Source organism: Anser brachyrhynchus, assembly GCF_964034855.1.
Source record: "Anser brachyrhynchus genome assembly, chromosome: Z".
Classification (NCBI taxonomy): Eukaryota; Metazoa; Chordata; class Aves; order Anseriformes; family Anatidae; genus Anser; species Anser brachyrhynchus.
Genome location: NC_137697.1, coordinates 56367000 through 56384516, shown reverse-complemented (window position 1 = coordinate 56384516; position 17517 = coordinate 56367000).

Genomic DNA, 17517 nt, shown 5'->3' with positions numbered 1-17517 from the left:
CTCTATTAGGTTTATAAGCAATGATATAAAAGGATATCTGATCTCCTTATCAAAGGAAAACTGATCTTCTTTATGCTTTTAAAGCAATTAGGTGACTTATTCTTTCTATTTTGATAAGTTCCCTACTTATAATTGTGAAACTACATCCAAAAACATCTAAATGTATGATGATAAAAAAATGAATGTAACCTCCCATTTGACAAACCTGATCCCCTTCTATGACAAGGTGACACACTTAGTAGATGAGAGAAAGGCTGTGGATGTTGTCTACCTAGACTTTAGTAAAGCTTCTGACATTGCTTCCCACAGCATTATTCTGGAGAAACTGCTCATGGCTTGGTTGGGTGTATGCCTCACTGGGTAAAAACTGGCTGAGTGGCTGGGCTGAAAGAGTTGTCATGTTAAATCCAGATGGAGGCCTGCCATGAGTGGCGTCCCCCAGGGCTCAGTACTGGGGCCACTTCTCTTCAATGTCTTTATCAGTCATCTGGACAAGGGGATTGAGTGTCCCCCTCAGAAAGTTCACAGACGACACCAAGTTAGGCACAAGTGTTGATCTTCTCTAGGGTAGGAGGGCTTTGCAGGGGGATCTGGCTAGGCTGGATCGACGGGCTGAGGCCAACTGTTTGAGTTTCAACAAGGCTAAGTGCTGGTCCTGCACTTGGGGCACAACAACCCCATGCAATGCTACAGGCTGGGGGAAGAGTGGCAGGAAAGCTGCTTGGAGGAAAGGGACCTGGGGGTATTGGTTGATCACTGACTAAACATGAGCCGTCAGTGTGCTCAGGTGGCCAGGAAGGCCAACAGCATCCTAACTTGTATCAGAAATGGTGTGGCCAGCAGGACTAGGGAAGTGATTGTCCCTCTGTACTTGGCTCTGGTGAGGTCAGACCTCAAATACTATGTTCATTTTTGGTCCCCTCACTACAAGAAAAGCATTGAGGTGCTGAAGTATGGTCCAAAGGACAATGAAGCTGGTGAAGGGTCTAGAAAACAGGTCTTATGAGGAGTGATTGAGGGAGCTGGGGTTGTTTAGCTTGGAGAAAAGGATGCTCTGGGGAGGCAGGGAGTATGACTGTACTTTACTATTACGTTAATGGAGGTTGTAGCAAGGTGGAGATTGGGCTCTTTTCCCAAACAGTAAGTGATAGAACAAGAGTAAATGGCCTCAATTTGTGCCAGGAGAGGTTTAGGTTGGAAATTAGGAAAAGAATTCTTCACTGAAAAAGTTGTGATGTATTGGAATGGGCTGCTAGGTTAACAATTGGACTTGATGATCTTAGAATTCTTTTACAACCTAAATGACTCTATGATGCTATGATTCAACAAAATACTGTCTATGATGGTCTCCATTGGGAGTTGTCACCTCTTCCTCACAATGTTTTTTGTTGTTGTTGTTTTTTTTTTTTTTCTGTAACAGAAGTTCTCTTTTAAAAACGAAGAGTTTGGGGTCCTGGAAGTACCTTAAATCTAATCAAGATATTATCTTGCTATATCAACAAAATGCAGGAAGGGTTAAATTCTTGTTTTGCGGAACCAAAATATAGTTATAATTAAAGAAAAGTTGCTCAGTTGATTCAGCTAGCCTACAGGGCTCTCAGTTTAGTTCTTTACTCTTCAGAGAGTTCTTTTGTTAAAAAAAAAATCTTTTCCTGTTACATATTTATCCACCTTCTTGATTTATTATCGTTATCGTTATTATTATTATTATTATTACTAAGGAAGATTCTGGATTAAACCAGCATTCTTCCATTGTGTGTAGAACTCTTAGAAGTAAAACGCAAATGTAGAAATATTTCTCTTCACTGGGACTTGATTTCTTCTCTTTCTCTGGAAGTCTTCTTTTTCTACTATGTTGATTGGCATTTTAGAGTTCTTTGTTTATTTGATGTTACTCTTGCTGTCAGGATGGGAAGATCTGCCATTAAATAATAAATTATTGTCCATGCAGCCCTAGCAGTTACATACATTGTTTCACTGCCAAATTAATTTTAATCTAACTAAAAGTTGGAACAGAATAGACTATCAGCATTTTTAAAGACTTTTTCATTTCTATATCTGAGATGCTATTTGCAGATATGACCTCTCCTAGAGAGCTGTGTACAGCACTTATGATTTTTAATTTAAAATATTCCCCATAATATTTAAAAATACATATTTGATACAGAGCGTTTACTAGAATACTTGTAGTATATTCCCTCCATTTCAGAATGTAGCATTATTGTCAATTTTAACAGGAAATTCATAAATCATCTTAGATAAAAGAAACAGAAGCAGGGCATGGCAAAACATTGTGTTCTGAAATGTCTATTTCTAATAGATGGATATTGAAATCACAAAAGATTTTTCTTTATTTGCCTATAACATGATGTGTTCAGGCCAGTGAGATAAAGGTATTAGAAGAAAAATTTTGTTCATCAGGAAAAAGTCACACTCCCTGGTTGAAACTATTAGACTTGTACCCAGTCTGTGCAAGTCTGTTATTGCACGTTGCCATATTAAAGAGGTAGAGGAATATTTTTTGTTTATCTTTATGAAGTGCCAGGCATACCATGACCTATGTATTATGTGCTTTGGGAACATGAAGATTCTGGGCTTCATTCCTCACTTGGTGACCAGATGAGCAGAAACAATTTTAATTTGCTGCTAGGATGGGCCAGCCACTTACTACCATAATCTCTTTCTTCTCCACATATGTCCAAGCAAAGCAATACTCATTTCAAAACTCCTTATTCTGGAGACATTAATTCTTTAGGGACAGCATTATTCAGCCTGTCTTTTTACACATCATTCCACAAGCATCTTCAAAACAGCCATGAAGGAAAAGGAGGACAACATTCATTTGAAACTCTGATTTCACTTCACTTTGATGTCAGAAGAGCTAACAACAGTGAAGGCTTTGGCAAAGGTCACTGTCTTTTTAGGTCAAATACAAAACACTAGCTAGATGTAGAGGACATTTACAATCTGTCCAGTCTTCTGAGTTGAATACTTTTATGAATTATTTGAGAATTGGGTGCGAACATATTGTGCATGATGTATTTTAAATGCATTCCACAAATAATAGCTGAGAAGCCTAAGGATTTATCTATATGAAACATTGATTTCCTCAGAACATAATCCCTTCTCCCCTGGATTTAATTCCTATCTATTCCACTAGTGCTCATCAATTCTGTCTACAGCTATTCAGGCAATTAATTAGATATATTTCACACAAACATATGCTCTTGCACGTACCAGGACTTTTCCTCCTTTAATCACAGCAATAAACAGAAAAGGAAGGACAAAATAACAGCTTCTACAGAGAGGAATGAAGCTTTGTCTGTTCTACAATATGTAACTCTGGTCACAAATATGTGACAAATAAGTAAGTGTCAGGTGCTACTCAGTGCAAAAATGTGGTCTTCATAACTGAAGTCTTTTATCTGTAGGCCAAAAATGGAATGAAGATTTAACATTGGATGTAATATCCTGTTCCACCTTCAGGGTTCTGGCTTAGATTCTGCTGCTTGTTGTCTGCACAAGCAGCTGATATCCATCTAATACACTAAGCGTTGACAATGTTTATGAGAAGCTTATACTGCATTTTAATATCTATGATTCCTCTGTCATGAGTGTGGCACCATTTGATTGAATTTGTTCATGGCATTTTTACTTATATCGTACTATACATAGCAACATTTCACAACTGTTAGTGCTCTGATGAACAGACTATACTGTCTAACAATACAATATCTCAGTCATTATTCAGAATTCCTACTACCAGAACTAGCGCTGTCCTTTGTGAACATCAGTCAGGGTATCATTATCAGTTTCAGTATCAGTTTCCTGTATTCCCTGAAACAAAATAAAACTTTGGGTATATGATAATTAAGCTTTCCATGAGACACATTTATAATCTAGCAAGGATTGCTAACATCGATGGTTCTTTTTCATGTTTTTATGTATATATTCAATGGATATACAAACGTACTATATGTATATGTTTTCAATTGCAGTAAATTCAGCTTGTTAGGAAAAAAAGCGTGTTATGCCAAGATTGAAAACAAGGCATAATAATAAAAGGTCACTGACAACGTAGGTGGAAATTTTGACCTACTTTAGCTCATTACAATAACATGTTGAGAAAGTCTAGTGAAATTTATAGCTCTGATTTTTAGAGGACAAGTGCCTGCAGCTCCTATTGATTCCTGCTGGGATGGGTATTCAGCAGTTCTGAAAATCTGGCTATAAGTGTCTCTCATAGATATCTTTTAAAATAGCTGCTGCTCATTTGACTAGAGCATGAATATGAGAAAAGCATTGGCCATCAGCTTGGTAGCTCCCAGAAAACAACGAAACAAACAAACAAACCAAACCAAACCAACCAACCAACCAAACAAAAAAAAACCCACAACTTTTTATGCATTCACCTCCTATAATTCTGCAGGAACTGTTAATAAACAAACACTGTTCTTTCCAGACCCATGCTGATATCACTGATGATTCTGTTGCACAAATGTGTTTTTGTGTGTTAAGGAGCTATGTAAATTAAAGATCTTTCTTAAGCACCAGAGGTGTTTAATTTCTCCCATTCTAAATTTTGTTTCCTTCCATGCTGCTTACCTCACTCAACAAGAAAAAGCATCTAACATGAAAATAATGAAAATGATAAACTTATTTAAATCGTAGGAAGGAAAAGAAAGTTTGAAAGGAAATACTGTCTTAAAATTTTAATCAAAATGTATTAAAATCATGTCAGTGTAAATATATATTGGATCTGTTTTAAAGACCATTAAAAGTTATTACATCTGGATCATATAAGGTATACTTACCTGAAATACACTCAGTTACCCTTTGCTTCAGCGGAAAGGAAGTCTTTGGATTTGCTATTAGAAAAAAATTGACAGGGGAAAATCTGTAGACTCTTGTATCTCTACTAATGGTTATAAATTCAAATTTTAGGTGAGACACTTCAGCTAAACTAGTTTTGACTCATTAAATGCCAGAATTTGCAGGGAAGGAGGGTTACCTTAGAAATGGGCACAGAAAACAGGGATGAGTTCAACAGACTGCAGAAGAGACACATTGCCTTGTGCATCTGGTCTGTAATTATAGATTTTTTGAGTTTCCCATCATTCTCTACCTTGGTTGCCAGACCAGATTGTGAAATCTACACTCAAGTTTCTTGCAGCAAAGCATACAGGGACAGTGCAGCCCTGTATTATGTAGACCAGCTGCAAGGGTTATGAAGTTGGAGAAACTTTTGCAGTATCTAAGGAATGCTGTATGTATTTTGAATCATGCATGCATGACAGGTGATTTTCAATCTAGTTTTATTTTCCTCTTCTCTTGTCGTCTGACAGTACCTCTGCAGAACTCCCACCAAGGTCTTCACACTTTCAAGTTCAGGATTTTATCTATGATTTCTTTTGAAGAAGGTTGAGTAAGGAGTCTTGCCTAATTGCAGTCTAGTTTTCCTGGTTACAAGATAGGAAGTGAAATGTCTATCACTACAGCACATAGCACAGCATTTTTCTTGAATTTTGCTGGCTTGTTTTTGGCTCACTGTAGAAGTTCAGACATATCACTTTCTGCCACTTTTAAGAATAGGCATCTGGTATAGCAACTGCATTGGTTCTTTACCAAAATGCATTTAGTATAAAATTCTACAGGGGGCATGAAAAGCTTTCTTATGACTTAAGAGATGTAGAAATCCTTTACTATTTCTAACCTCTTTCTCATTGTTCTTTTAAAGCGGATTAATCTTGTGTTTCACCTTCAAGGACAGAGCTTCAGTGCTGCAAAATAAACACACTTTGTTTTCAGAGAGACCTCAAGGGAATGATGTAATAGCAGAGATGATCTGTAGATCTGAGGTAAAGCAGATAAGTGTTTCCTGATGATCACTAATGGCAATGAAGGCAAATGAAGAGTGTACACAGACATGATTGAAAGATATGAATGACTAGGAATAATGTTGTAAGAGCAGGTCATCTGCTTTTGCTAGGTTTGTTCATAAGCAGCTCACTGCAGCAAACAGTTCATTCTGCAGCCTGGAGTCTGCTGTAATCTGCACATATTCATGCTGATATGCCAAGGTCATCTCGAAGCTGAAGTAAGAATTCAAGCATTTATTCTGTGACACACTATTTAAGTAAGTTAACCCACTTGAGTTAAACAGGTTACAGTTCTAATGGTTACTTTTCAGGAGCTGCTGTGCAGAGAGAGGTCTGAGGAGATTTTCTAGGTTACCAGTTTCCTCAGGTTCCCATGGAATCCACCATTATATAAAGATGACAATGTGTCTCAAACCAGGAGAATCTGCCAAAACAGAATATTCCCCTCTCCCACCTCTGCATGGAACTCTTAAAGTTGTCTCTGTTATGAATGTAACAATTTTCCTATGTTATTTGCTCACTTTGTGTTTCTGTCAGCCTTGCTGTCTCTGTCCACATGAAACAGCAGCTTTACTAGAGGACTTAGAGGCCAGCCTCACCACCTCGTTGGCTGTCTGACCTGGCAGCCTTGTTCTTCACTTGCACTGCATTTCCTTGTACCCCCTTTCCTCCCTTGACATGTAGTTTGCTTCTCCTCCCTGTTCTGTTTCTGCTCCCAATGCTCCTTCCATTTTGCTGTTCATCTGTGTCTCCTTCTTGTTGCAGATTAGTACTTTCTGTCCTTGATCAACCACAGACACAGGGCCATTATAGCTCCAGTCCATATTTCAGGCTTTTAATTCTGACACTTGTGTGTTCAGCCAGTTGGCCAACTCATCAGCTGCCACTCAAATATTTACAGCACACCTTCCACTGTTACCAGTGGCTGTTTGATTAGAAAGAGATCAGGGAGGAATTCACAGGTCTAAACTTGGCTCTGAAAAGAGCTGTTACATAAAGCTCACTAGTGACTGCTTTTCTGTATGTTTGTTTGTTAATTTTTATTTTCAGGCTTGCCCCCCTCTGGATTTGATACTGGGCCTAGCTTGGTGAGGGAAGCATCATCTGTCCGTACTGCCAGGACCCTCAGCATTTTTCCATGGCCTGGCAACCACACATTTCCAATGGCCAGGCCGGGGCCCTCTCCCTGGGCCATGGCTGACTGTCTGGCACAGCCTCCATGCAGTTCCTCTCACTCCACACCTGCATTTAACTGAGCAGGTTGCTGTTCCTGCGCTGTGGTGTTGCGGTTGCAGGATGGTGCTGGGACCAGAAGGCCAAAAACCTGAGAGTGACTCCTTAAAGAGCTTCTTACTCTTCTGTAAGGTGCATTTGCTTCTTTGCATACCCCCTAGCAAGTCCTTTGTGCTCTTTGAAGTTGACATACAATGGTTTGTCTTAATGGTGAGAATGCCTTTAGATTACCTTTAGATTTCACAGTCAAAACTGTATGTGAGGTCCTATGTATGTACTGTGTATTTTCAGTCAATAAATGATCCTTTTTAGACTGGCACTTGAGAGCTGTTCAATCTGCAGAAACCTTATCTTCCTTCCTTCCTTCCTTCCTTCCTTCCTTCCTTCCTTCCTTCCTTCCTTCCTTCCTTCCTTCCTTCCTTCCTTCCTTCCTTCCTTCCTTCCTTCCTTCCTTCCTTCCTTCCTTCCTTCCTTCCTTCCTTCCTTCCTTCCTTCCTTCCTTCCTTCCTTCCTTTCTTTTCCTGAAAGCATGTAGTTGAATTTAGCTACTTTAGCTGTATCAAGTTGTTTGCTCCTGTTCTACAGTCTGAATGCGTTTAGGTTACTAACGCATAAGCATTTTCATGAACTACGTGCTCTCTCTGGCATTTGTTTTAAGTGCCCTACATTTGAGTTCACAGTCTCTAATATGAATCCTTTCCCTGCATGCTTAAGTGAGGAGTGCTGAATTGCTACTGGTTAGAAAATCCTGTACAGATTCTCATGAATGCTCTTATTTGCATAGGAATAAATGATTTTAAGGTGTGATTTAGTGCTTAACACATCCTGATTTTCCCTTGTAGTTGTGACCACTTTGCATATTAGGAGGGAGAGAAACTAGGAAGAAAAGTTCACAGTCACGTGGAGGAGAAAGAAACAGCAAAAATAGCAGGTTTCTTTGCACAGTTAAAACAAAAATCTAGCCCAGATGCTGGTGGAGACAAAAGGTATGTTTTCAATATTATGGGATCAGATATTCATTACCACTGTTGTGAATGGTGACCCTGAGAAAAAGATCCCTGCAAGCACAGGCATTCAGTAAGATTGTTTCACAGCTAGTAAGTAAAATGACATTGTGTGCTCCCACTCTAAATGTGCTTAGCAAAAAAGATTTTTGAAAGCTTTCAAATCTTGAATAAAAGCTTAAATTATTATAAATTCTATTGATCATGAGTAGCAGCAACAAATAGGTTTAGAAAAGACTCCCCTAGACGGCCTCTAACTGCAGTTTAGGAGTCCCTTTAATATTTCAGGACAGCTTTTGTGACTTGGCGAGATAAGCACTAGTGTGTATACAAAGTTGCAGCATCAGGTTCTTCCTGATGTAAAATGCTTTCAGATTTTCTTTTCTCTGATCTTTGCCAATTACATGACATCACTTACTACAACTGAATGCTCCTTCAGTGACCAAAGGCAATACCTTCCTTATTTTACATTGCAATCTTATCTCCTACGATGCTAGAGCTTTATTTTTCATTGCAACGCCATTTACAAGATATCAAGGGCAAGCAGCTGTACACTGTGGATGTGTATAGATATTTCTGGTGAGCCTTTGTTCTTCCCCTGATACAGTAATTAGACTGAGGCTGCAAAGGAGCAGAAGAAAAGCTCTCCCTCTGCAATTCCCTCTATCAAGCTGCACATCTCTGAACTGAAATTTCTGGGTTCACTGCTTTTGTAAGAATGCTAGTTTGGCATTCTAAGCAAACAAATGAGCAAATAAACTGAAACCAAACAAATTCACACTTTCAATTAGGAAAGGTCTGGTGTTCTATTATTAAATGTTTTTACCCTCCCAGAAGCTAGTGCAGAGATCTTCAAGCTGTTCCTTTGGGGGTTTCTTTGTAGAGAGTTTCCATTCTGTTGAAAGGCTGTTTCTGGGCAGCCATCTCCAGAGAAAATCATGTCTGAGCTACCAGATAGTAAACAACAGCACAGTCCCACAGGGTCTAGGCTGACCTCAATAAGGTTCAAGCTAAAGGTAGTGACGGCAGTACAATACTTGCAGAATGTCTGTGCACATGTGCATGTGTAATTTTGACCATTAATATTTTAAATCGCCTTGGTCAATCCTCAAGAAAAACTACTTACAAGACAGTGAAATTTGGGATGTTTTTGATAACATTTACTTTTGTCTGTGCAAAATAATAAATGATGTTACAGTGTGTCAGAGTATGTCCTTATCACTCATTCCAAGCTTTTATACCATTTATTCTCTTCACCTGTTCTCTCAGTGTGTGTAGACATTTATATGCACTGGATTTTCAGTTAACCCATTTCACTCAGGGCAGAGTTGATCAGTTATCTCCTCAGTGTTGTCATGATGAATGTGATGAGATAGCTTTATGTATCCAGGACTAAATTCTCCATTTACATACACTGTTGCCTGTTGTTCTTTATCTCTCCTTCCTCTTGTGAGCCAGATGATAGGACAGTTTTGCCTATATTGTATGAATTTACAGTTCAATCTACTCTCCCGCTTGCTTTTTCCTAGGGTGGCCTTATGCTAATATGACTCTTGATTGATGAACACTTTGTTTTTACTAACAAGTTCTCCTTTTACTATCAGTTGTCACTGTAACTTTCCATAATAGGTTTACTACTTCTGTTATGTCCATTTTTGTCTTTTGAAAGAATCTCTCTCTCTCTCTTTTCATTTCCAAATGCAGCATCTCAAATCTCTTTTAAAGGAGACCACCTTTCTCTTTGATAACAAGAAGCACGATTTGCATCTGTTTATAGTGGGCTGTTTTCCATGGGCTTATTGCCCATGGAAAACATTTTTTTGCAAATATTCATTTTATTTAAACCCTTTTCTGTTAATTTCTCTCTCAGTCCTTACAGTGATTTTCAACAGAGGGTGTTTCCGTATCTTTCTTTTGGGCATCCACTTTAATGGTTTGTAACAACGGATTGGAAGTTTCAGACTTTTACTGGGTGCAAGCCTCCACACATTGCACAACACCGTTAAGAAGTATGTGAGTGAGTTTGCCATATGGTAGCCCATCCACAGCACTGCACTAACCTGGCTGTGCTGCTCCGGGTATCTGAGCTACCTATACTACGGGTGTCTGAGCTGTTACCTAGATATTCCTCGTGGATCACAGTCCATTTACCTCTGTGGAGGCAACTGTGAGTAGGAATTGTAGGCTGTTATATTGCTGGGAAAGAATTAGCATATTGTAGTTACTAGTAACATACATGTAACTGTATATTATTAAAAAAATCCTTCACAGCTCAAGAACCTGGCAGATAACAATAGGAAAATATATTATGTCATTGTTATGTGTACTTGAAGATAAGTTATTCTGGATAAAACTCATTTTATAAAAAGCAGTTTTACTCTACCAGATTTAAAAAAAAAAAAAAAAGTTAAACAAATGGAAACACGACTTTTTAAATTCCAGTTTTCAGTCCTTCACCTCTGACCTGAAGTCTATAAAACTGTGCTCCTGGCAGATTTCAGTAGCTGGTAACAAATGTTGAATCTCACATCCCAACTTGATGTCAAAGTAAGTTTTTTATAGAGGTTTCTCAGCATCCTGTAACAAAGGAAATACAGCTGCTGTTCATCAGTACAGTCCTGTTATCTGAATGTCAGAATATATTTTTAAATGTAGTCAAGAGACAACCTTTCTCCTCACTGCTTCTGGCAACTAATCATCACCTCATCAAAACAGAACTTGGAGTATTTCCTTTTTTTTTTTTTTTTTTCCTGAAAGTGTAGGCCATTTAGATTATCAAACGTGTAAAATCTTTCTTTTCCCCATTAACAACTTCATTTTCATTACATTTTCATAACATTTGCTACTCATTGTCTTCCAGGTCATTGGCAATAAGTCGTTTTTGATTCTTGGACAGAATTAATATCTATTTTAGTTAATTATACTTTAATCTTTTATTATTATTATTGTTGTTGTTGTTGTCAATTTGTGGAGATACTATCTGTGATATTAACAAATATTAATTTTCAGTTTATCTCCTTTTCTTATTGTTGTCTTCTATATTTGTGTTGTGGTAATATCATCTTTCGTGATAGATTCTCTGTATGAATAATAAGTAGATTCAGTGCTCCAAATAGCATAAAATAGAAACAGATTAGACAGAAGAAAGGTAGAATTATCTCTGCTTGAAAGACGGAAAAGTGGGAATACCTGTACTTACTCTTCCTGAAATTTCCTTGGATTGACATGTTTTGTCCCCAGTTATTGTAGTCTTTCTAATACCCATGCATTGTACATGCTCTACAGTTACATACTCTCAGCTGGTCTTTCAGATTTGGTTAGTAGATATGCTCCTCTGCTTCTTGTAAGCAGGATTCAGTATCCTGGTGGGAAGCACAGATGTCTTGAGATGTCTGCTCTTAATGTACCAGGAGAATTTCTTGTTCCCCTTTATTTAAAATCTTGATTTTGGTACTGTTCTTCATTTGTTGTTACTAGGAAATAATTTTTATAGACTTTTTTTTTTTTTTTTAATTGTCATGCATCCAGTTGTGGATTTTTCCCTGTCTTGGCACCCTGCCTTTTTCATAACTTGTTGGCTTTCCTTTTTGCCAAATTTGTTGGCTTCCATAAGGATGGGAAGCTTTTGTAAACTAGCTGTGAAACTCTGTCTCATTTTGCACAATGGAGAATATATGAGACCCATGCATTTGATACCATCAGTGAATTTTCACCCTATTGCTGTATGTGCTGAACATATTGTTTGGTGGATTTTACACAGTGTTTACTGATGGTTGCCTGTGCACTTTTTATTCAAGGATTAGCCGCTGGCTGTGTCCTGCTTCTTGTATTTACCAGAACTGTACTTCTAACACCACATTTAACTGCTTTTCCAGCTTGTAAGGGTGTTGGGACAGCATCAAATTTATTTGCTTCACTTTTCAAGTGCTCTGCTGAAGCCATTTCTGTATTGTGGAAGATGTATTCTACCAAGGGTTTCAATAGGAATACACAGAGTCCAGAAAGATGCTCAGCTATACCCATAAATTGCTGAGATCCTTTCATGACCCTGGGTTTCACTATTTGCTTAACTGCTTTCAGGGTCTCACTGAAGTCCCACAAGAGCCACGTTCCTTAAATATAAGGAATTCTGCTCTCCTCAGCTTTGCATAAAGTTTATTCAGCAGTAAAGGCTTGTCTTTATGGTCTGATGTTTGTTGCTTGCTGCTTAGTGCTTTTCCCAATAAAGGGTTGCATCAGAGGGCCCTCAGGGACTGTAGTGAGGCTCCAACACCACTGCTGGCTCCCAGCAGCCCTGTCAGCACTGGTTTATCTAGCTCAAAAGATCAGGACCTTTCTTAATAACAGAAACAATGAGTCATTTTCCCTCTGATAAAATGGGTGTGTATTGCCAGTGGTTTGCAGTGAATAATGGTTCTTCTGCTTTGGGTTGCTGGGTTGCATTTCATCAGACTCTCACCCTGAGTGGGCTGCTCATCCACCCCAGCCATGATACCCCATCCTTGGAAAGCTCTCTGCAAGACTTCTTTGTGTGTAATGACTTTTCTGGAGATCCTCATTATTATTATTTCTTTTGTTGTTGTTTTGCTTTTGTTTCTGTTTTGTGAGCAGCAGGTAAAGGTCTGTGTTGCTAACTTCATCTTGTCCTCTTTGTGACCATATCCTTGATCTGAATCCTTTTTGTGTTTGGCAGAGAGAGGTGATTGCTCTCTCTTCTTTCCCATTTAATGCGTTCCGTGGTATTACCTTGCTTGCACTGCCCTTTTGTGGGTGGAACTCCTACACATCCACCCATTGCCATCAGCTCAAAGCCACAGTGTTTCCTTTCACTTTCCCATTTTATTTAGAGCCTACGTTTCTTCCCACAGATGGCCTCTAGAATGATTTTTTAAAAGTATCTGGCCATATTTCTCTGCTCTGTTATTACTACTTGTCAGTAATGTTGAGATTATGCTGTACTTGGCTTTGCAGACCAGTTTAAATCGTTTGCTGATCTAATAGAGCAATTGCAAATAAGCAGCCTTTGCAGCAGTGAACGTACTCTGAATGCATGGCAAACAGTGACTGTTGCATACATAAGTAAACTTTAGTGTTTCTAGCACAGGTATTTACAGTCATGAAGGTGTATCCGGCTAGAATTCAGTTTTGTAGGAATTATGGGTATCTGTTCTGATTACCAGCCTGTGCAGAGATAGATGTCAGTTTGTCTTGTATCTGGCAATACCGAAAGTTGAAGTAGGACAGATTTTCCTACCCTTGTTAAAATCGCAATGTGAGAGCACTCATTCTTGTTGGATGTCCACCATAACCATGTGTACTGCTGCTCTTTATTTAGATAGTGGGATAGCGGTGACTACTTTTTTTTTTTTTCTTTTATACTTTTGCACTATAGTTTGTAGACAGGATATTTTTAATTACAACTTTCATGAAGTCTCCTTGAAACTGTTGACACTGGATTATGCTGAATGCAGCTTCAGCTGGGGAAGCTCCTTGGGGTCAGACTGAGCTTAGATGCTTGCACTCTTCCAGATACTCTTACTGCTTTGGTCTTTTCCCTCATCAAGTTGTGTTACTATTTCCCTAGAGTGAGATCTGTTTCACTAGCAAAATTTAGGCTGTTTTCCCAACTTGTTTATGAACCACAACTTGTATCCTACACAGAAACACAGAGTAGAAGCTGACTTGTACCAGCTGCTCAGCAGTGAGATACTGGCTCTGATGCCTGCTCCCTTGAGTGTTATCGATACTCACTGAGAGACTTTCCCTCCCAGAGCCATGCTCTTCTCCTAGGGGGGCCACCAGCCTGCCTGCAGAAGGGCTCTGGTTATGTGCAGAGGGGGATTGCGCCCTGGTGACAGGTGGGTGTACTCCTGGGGACATCATTGCCAGTCTTTGGTGGCTGCCCTCCGAAATAGTCCTCCCCAGCAGCTCATTTTCTTATTTCTATCAGTATGGAGAGAAATATTTTAATTGTAAGAATGGTCCCATGGCAACTGACTAGTGGTAAGCTATCTGGTTAGCCTGGACCTAACTACAATGATCTGTCCTCATATTACTTTAGAAAACCCGTTTCTGTGGCAACTGGAGAACAGGGAATATGTGGTTTTTTACTGCATAAGGAGAACTCACTTTTTATCCATGAAACTCGTGAACAAAGAATTGAACTGAATTTGTTGAATTTAATAGTACACCTGCAGCCATGAATCCAGCAGCTATCCTCTATCTGTGGAACTACAGTGGCTTATCAGATTTTGTAATTTATTTTTTTTTGAGGTTACCTGTTAAAGAAATAATACTTAGCTAAACCATCAAGATGTTGCTTTAAATGTCTCCTGTCTTCCTATTTCAGAATGTGGAGCAATGAGACTATTTAGAAAAAAAACAAAGCAAACCAAACAAAACCAAACAAGCCTAATTCCAACACAAGACTAAAAATAACAATAATTGATTGCATATCCTTTCTGTATCTACTCAAAATCCAGAAATTTACTTCTCAATGCTCACATTTCAAATTTTGTTTTTCTTTCCTATTTTTGAAAAGAGCAAATATGTCTAAAATTTCTTGCATAATATCGTCTTTGAAATGTTGGTTTCAGATAATTCACATTTAGAGATGTAGAATTTAGTTTACAAGTGACTTTATTTATTTATTTATTTTTAAGAGGGAGGAGGAGTGCCACCAATTTTTTTATTGAAATATCTTTTCTTCTACATCAAGTTTTCAAAGATTTCTTCTAATTTACAGTAGCTCCAGTCTGTTGTAATGAAAATGACAAATTTCAGCTGATGCTAAATAACAGATGTTCTCAGCAATATAAAATTAGGAAATTGCTAACATAAAGTATGAAAATGCATGACATTATACATTGCTACAGCTGACATCATACAAAATAATATGCAAATGAAAAAAACCACCAAATAGAAAACCTCTAGATGTCCTAAAGTATTAAGAAATCATTTTGCTCTCTTTTTCCATTAATAGGAGGCTTTCTCTTAAATGGTGAAGCCTTTAGGTGAAAACCACATTTTTCTTTTTCCACAAAAAAGAAAGCATTTCTTCTGACACCACAGAATTTTTTGTTGTGCACTATCTGGCTTGGCTGGCATAAACTGCCCTTGAGAATATCATCCTGAATAAAAGATGTCGAATTCCACACACTGCTGAAATCCTTCCCCTCCACTCAGATAAAATTAGTATGTCATATTGTGAATGGGCATAATGCCAACAGAGGGAATGGGAATAAGTGCTCACATGTCAGAAAAGTCTGGATGTTAGGCAGTCAGATTTCTGCCCTGGAGTGCTGCAGTGTTTCAGTTTTTGCTAAAGCGTATTTCATCATTACTGTAGATGAAAGGTGGATTAACTCTGGAAAATTCAGAAATATTTTCCACTAAAATGACTTTCAGTTTCTGGTAAATGAGATTTGAAAAAAAGGAAAGGGGAAAAGAAAAAGAAAGGGGAAAAAAAAGACAGACCCACACACCTGTGTCCTTCAGAAACACATTACGAAAGGGAATTATGCACTTCGCAAAAATGTTTTTGTGGCCCCGAAGTGTTTCCTGCTAAATATCTCAGCCCTCTGTGGAAAATGCATTGGTGAGCTTCTGTGGCTTTCCCTCTGTAGAATCTTGTATGTATTTTCTGCTGAACAGGGCAGAAAACGAGCTCCATTTGGAGTGCAGCTAACCATCTGAATAAATCATGCTTCAAGTACATGACCCCATTTCTTCTCAACGGAATATCATACTCTGCTAATGGAAGTGTTCTGGTTTCAATATAGCTATCTTTTTCCTGGCAGTGAAAGGAAAGCCTTGAATGCGGGCGTATCTGGCAATAAATATAGAGCCTTGAATGTAAACAAATGACCCATAGTGAGATACTAGCTATAGAGAGATTGCACAGCTGTGCCAATCCCCTGCTGACATGAGACAGCAACGAACTAGGTTACTCCAGCTTCACCTTCTGTGTCTTCCTTTGAAGAAATTGCAACAAAAGATAAAATGGGACAAAACTTGGATGCTGAAGGGGAACTTCATTTAAAGTTTAAAATCTAAAATCCCTCAGCCTTCGGAGAAATCTGAATTTTCAGATGCCATTGCATGCTAGCATTTCTTTGGTGGCTAAATAAAAATTCTGTCCAATTTCATAGCAAAATATGTACCTCTGTTTTCTTAATATATATATATATAGTCTAAGATTTGTCTAATTTCTGGGGACTTTCCTCTCATGATTCTTCAGGAATATTTTCAGACTATTTCCTGAATTCCCATTTGAATTGTTGTAAGTATAAAGATAATAGCATTTGATTGATATTACTGGAGTAACTTGAAGACTGAAAAGAGTAGTGTTTTACTTATTGTTTTTTAAAGCCAGAAGTGTAGTTCTTTAGTCCCAAGGGAAGAACAAGAAAGACCTGCATGTCTCAGGATGGAGGTAGTGCTTTCCCTATGCTCATATTTTTCTCACTGTTCTCCCAACATATTTTTCATATGAAGATAAAAGCAAAGCTGTCAGCAGTCACTTAAACTATGCCAACTGGTTTTGCGTTAGAGAAAATGAGGAATTATCACACAGTCTATTCTCTTGGCTCATAAAATGTGGCAGTTTAACATGCGTCTACTCCTGAAGTGAGGTTGGCAACAAACACCTGAGGGTAAAAACAGATAAGCTGCCACAGTTCTGCCACAGTTCTGCCACATTTTTTTCCAGCTTTTCACTGCAACTGGAAGCAGGATTCTTTAATTACAACACTGAGATGCAATGTCTGTGAAAGAGTGTCCTTAGACACATTTTTTTTTTCTTAAACAAGCTTAACACCAAGGCTCCTTAAGTTTACATGTTTTCTGTTGATGCCTTGAGTATCACCAAAGTAGCTCTCTTTTTAGATGTTGTTGTTATCGTTACTATTATTTAAACAAATAAGCATCTTTGTTTAACTTTTACTGTTACAATTTATAAGATATATATTATATATACATATCACAGGTTAACTGTCATACATCTATAATGAAAAATTACATAATGTGAAGTTTTCTTAAGAGAGTTCTTTCATAAACTACATATGAAATGATATTGAGAAAGCTGTGTTCTTTCATTACTTCGCAGCCAGACTCCGTTCTAAAACTTTTTAAACCCAGAACTTTTTGATTGTTTTTTTCCTTACATGTACTCTATTCTGTCTTGAAAAACATGCTCTTGTTTTGTGTCTCAAAATTACGAATGTAATCAATAGGATGCAAACTTCTGTTGCAAATACGGGTCTGTAAAATGCTAAGAATAGGCATAATCTTAATTTCTAATCATATGTTTAAACACAGAGAAGAGTGAGCATTTATTTAGTGGTATTGGATTTGGAGCATTCTGCAGATTTCACATTTCATCCCGCAGACCACTTTATGAA